Source organism: Littorina saxatilis, linkage group LG3 (genome assembly GCF_037325665.1).
Source record: "Littorina saxatilis isolate snail1 linkage group LG3, US_GU_Lsax_2.0, whole genome shotgun sequence".
Lineage (NCBI taxonomy): Eukaryota > Metazoa > Mollusca > Gastropoda > Littorinimorpha > Littorinidae > Littorina > Littorina saxatilis.
Genome location: NC_090247.1, coordinates 49,627,226 through 49,632,225, shown reverse-complemented (window position 1 = coordinate 49,632,225; position 5,000 = coordinate 49,627,226).

The following is a 5,000-nucleotide window of genomic DNA, read 5'->3' as shown; positions in this document are numbered from 1 at the left end:
GGTTTTAAACAAGTTTTCAAGTTTCAAGTTTCAAGTTTTTTTTTCAAGTTTTTTTATTAGTCCATAACCCCTGGGGGCATTTTGAACAATAAATACAATCAATACAATCATGATATATGCTAATATAATAAATAAATAAAAATTAAAAAGATTATGAAAAACTGTTACAGATTCTATTAATAAAGTCCAAAATATTCTTTAGCAATTTCTTTTTGTTAGTAGCAAACAACTTTTTAAATTTAAGTGCATTAGGTTTTTTCCAATAGTAAGATGGTAACAACTCAGCTCTTTCTTCTTTGAAAAAATCACAGACAAATAAATAATGGAATTCATCACCTATGTCTTGTGATACACATTTGGTGCAAGTTCTTGACCTCGGGATGTTAAGGTAACGTTCTTTCTGTACAGGCAGTGTATGTATGGCTTAATCAATATACATTTGACATCGGTAAACTACAAATAGCCATACAAGAAAAGTTAAGGATTAACTACATAAAGTTTTGGGAGAAAATTAAATGTGAAGGTCGTCCAAGGCTGAAATTTTATTCCTCTGTAAGCAAGACATACGAAGTTCAGCCATACCTTATAAGCATTACGAATATCAAGCATAGAAATTTACTGAGTAAATTAAGGACAAGTACACACTCTTTAAAAATTGAAACTGGAAGACATAATAACATACCAAGAGAAAATCGTTTATGTAATAAATGTAACGTTATTGAAGATGAAATTCACTTCCTAGACGGATGTCAAAAGTTCACTGAACTGCGAAAGGATTTTATAAAGGATCTATCAAATATAGATATAAAGTATTCCAACAATAAACCTAGTGAAGTCTTTTGCGAAAACAGAATACAAATTCGTCTAGGAAAGTTTATTTCAGATTGTTTTAATCGCTCTTTGTGTCAATAACCAATTTGGTTCCGACAATAAAATATATTCTATTCTATTCTATTCACACACACACACACACACACACACACACACACACACACACACACACACACACACACACACACACACACAAACACACACACACACAAACACACACACACACACAAATACACACACACACACACACACACAAAACACACACATTTAAAACATTTAAAACACTACTGGGCACAGAAGTTATTGCCAAGAGTGTTGATGTGTGTAAAGGCATTCGCGCACACAAACAATGCTGGTATATTACTGTGACGGTACGAAATTGTTTCATTGATATATATATATATATATATAGCTTGTACGTAGGGTGTTCTGGAAGTCCTTAGACTCCAAGCTCCTGGCAATGCCTCATGATATGTGCAATCAGTGACTCTGTATACTGCAATCTTTCATTGGCGTTGACACAAATGTTCATTTATCTCAAAGTTTCCGCTGCAAAGAAAACAGCTCTCAAAGAACGCTACCCGTCAATGTTTACTTACCTGTCATGGAGCTCAAAAAAGGGAGTTTACAGTAATGATGTATAAACATCTCTGAAAAGATTGTTATGTTTCTCACACCTATTGCACATTGTGGGGATCTTGTGGGAAGAACGTATCTTCCAAAATAAGTACTTAACTGGTACAATGAATAGACAGATCTTCAACGATGACACCCGCCCAGACCGACACATGAATGCTGTTACTGCAACAAACTATGCTGCCATTGAAAAGTTGACAAGAGATGACGCACAAACCACACACATTGAGGTATAGGACACATAGATAATTGAAATGGCACCCATATATGATCTGGCACAAGCCTTTACGAGTACACAAGCGTTGCATTCAGTGGGTGCCCGTGCTCTTCCTGGTGTACAAAAGGGGAAATGTCTCGAAATGTGAACACATATTCTCCTATTGTCACTATAGAGAGTGTAAGGATTTTGTGAAGGTTGTCACAGGCGATGGGGACTTAGGTCTATCAATCTGGCCCCGGGTAACACATCGATCAGCCGTTTTGATGTTCCTAAACGGCTCCACCCCTATCAACTATTGGTGATCTCGTAACACTGGCAAGAAGAAAGTGGTCCCATTTTTGTCAAAATAAGGACAAATTGCCACAATTCTAAAAGGGGAGCAGCGTACAGTTACCTTAGAGCAGTACATGCATCATTGCCTGCCCGTGGTGTTTAAAGCTTGGCGCCAAACACGGGTACTTGAGGGTTGATGCTATTCCATTGCTATGTCCCGTTTTACTCAGCTTCCAAATCATTCGAAATTCTAACAGATTAGGATGTCTGTCCGTTGTTCCGTTCACTATATTTTCCTGAATTGGCCCCTTTCGACGTTTGTCTGTATTTCATTTAAAAAAAAAAAGCTCAGGGGAAACCGTTACGAGAGCCCTGTTGCTGCTGTCCGAGAGTAAACGAGGGTCATTGAGGGTATCGGCAAAAACGCTCGCGCCGACATGTTTAAAAAGGTATTTCTACAGAATGTTAAAGTGTGTCGCAGCTGAGGAAGGATCCTTCAAGATAATGGCGTGGTCACATTAACGGTAAGCTGTGCGCTAATATGAGATTCTAAGGACTTCCAGAACAGCCCTCGTACAATAGTCATTAAGATAATACGAATGCATACATGTAACGTCGCCGACACTGAATTTTGGCGTAAGTCGATTTTCAAAACAGTTCAGGAGAGAGAAAAAAATGATTATTTTGAAAAGGAAATTCTACTTTTACATGTATTCGTCCTTAGTACGGATATAAAGATTTATGAATGCTTTATTATGCAGTGTCGATCATATCCATCAAATACTAGTCGTAAAGCTTAATAATGAAAATATGACATTCGTCATTTTCTGTCCAACAGAAAGGGACATACGTCAGTTTCCTTTATCTCCTGCGCGATTTGATTGACGTTTTCCCACCTTCAGACTCCCTTTTGGAAAAGTTACGCCATTACAAATTTTTTTTTGAGTATCTGCATCAGGCTAATGCTGACGCTTGCAACATGTCAGGTATGCAAGTCTCCAATTAGGCTGTTGCATGGCACACGCACGAACGCACGCACGCACGGACACATGCACACATGCACGCACGCACGCACGCACACACACATACACACACACACACACACACAAAACACTCACACACACACACACGCACACACAAACGCCCACCGACACACACACACACACACACACACACACACACACTCACACACACACACACGCGCGCACACACAAACGCACACACAAACGCCCACCGACACACACACACACACACACACACACACAAACTCGCAAACACACACACATACACACACACACACACACACACACACACACACACACACACACACACACACACACACACACACACACACAAACTCGCAAACACACACACATACACACACACACACACACACACACACACACACACACACACACACACACACACACACACACACACACAAACTCGCAAACACACACACATACACACACACACACACACACACACACACACACACACACACACACACACACACACACACACACACACACACACACACACACACGTGCGTGCGAATGACTTGATGTCTACAAATGAAAATGCAAAAACCATGCAAGATGACCTGTAGTTCATTTCCCGTCTGATTTAGTTTTTTGTGACGCCCTGTGTATATGTCGGGACATCCAATGTGACAATTTGACATGGTAATAAATTTTATGCTGAACAGAAACGCTTGTGATTCTATCGGTAATAAGTGTTCTTCAAACGAAACCTTTAATTTACAATGCGTCATCATGCTTGATACATTCGTATTCATGAACATTCCTCTCTCTGACTGATGTCATTATGAATTACATACTTGGTAAGTTGCCATAGAACTTTGGCTACGGAGCAGACGACACTTTTTCCGTTACCAGTTGGAAGTGATGCAACAATATCACGGTCTCCTTCCCAAAGCAGTCTCAACATTTCGACTTGTTAAAACCTTAGAACGATGTCATTATCATAACTGTGAAGAACTGAACGGAGATCACTGTCGAAATCGGCCAATCTGCAATCACTTTCGTCTCAGTTCGTCAATTCTCAGAAACATTGGCGAAAAACATGGGTGATAACTCTGTACTTTTGATAGATTCCGCACAGTAATTATGCACCCTGTCAGAGAGAAATGCCGGCGATACGGCATTGACCGATGCTTATCAGAATGGCTTACTTGAATAAAACCTTGTTTGAACCAAATGTCTGATAGTGACACAAACCAATTAAGTGGCGGCGTCTTCAAAGAAACTAACTGTTTTGGGGAAACTACGTCTGATTGGGCAGCGCAAGATGCAGCACATTTTGATGTGATAGTAGCATGTCGCTGAAGTACATGTGTAGGCGCGCATTACTCAATGTACACAAAAACACAACAACAAATGATATAACATGTTCGAAGTGTCATTCGACTAGCTTCATTAAAAGGGGCAAAGTTTTATCGTTTTTGGTAGGCATCTCACACGCACCAGTCAACTCATTAACGAATACGAATACGAATACTTTATTATCTCATACAGAGAAATTTCAGTGTGGTGCACATTAAAAGACAAAACAAATAATAAGACAACAGATAAAAATACCATACGAAGCATACTCACTCGCTTTGCATATAAACTTGGCCAAAAAATTATTGCAACAACTTTCGCACGCTAACAAAAGCGGTAAAACGTAATCCATTTCAGTTCAACTTTAAATGCTGGAAAAGGTAATTATGTCCACCATTTATATCTTTTGTCCGATCGGTGGTAATTTGTATAGGCATCCCGTTACAGCCTGTCAAACAAGGTCACCCCTAAAAATCGACCTGACAAAAACCATAGCCCCGTGTTTTAAAATCTGCAAAAAATCAGAATGTGCACTTACCAAACACTTCTGACTACCGTTAGAAAGGCCATTCAAATTTCCAGTTCAAAGCATTTATTTGATGCACCTTACTTTTCTAGTCTTTGTTTAGCCTTTTGACAAAGGCGGTAGGGGTCAACCGTTACAGAGGCCAAAAAAGGCACGTTTTGCGGCCATT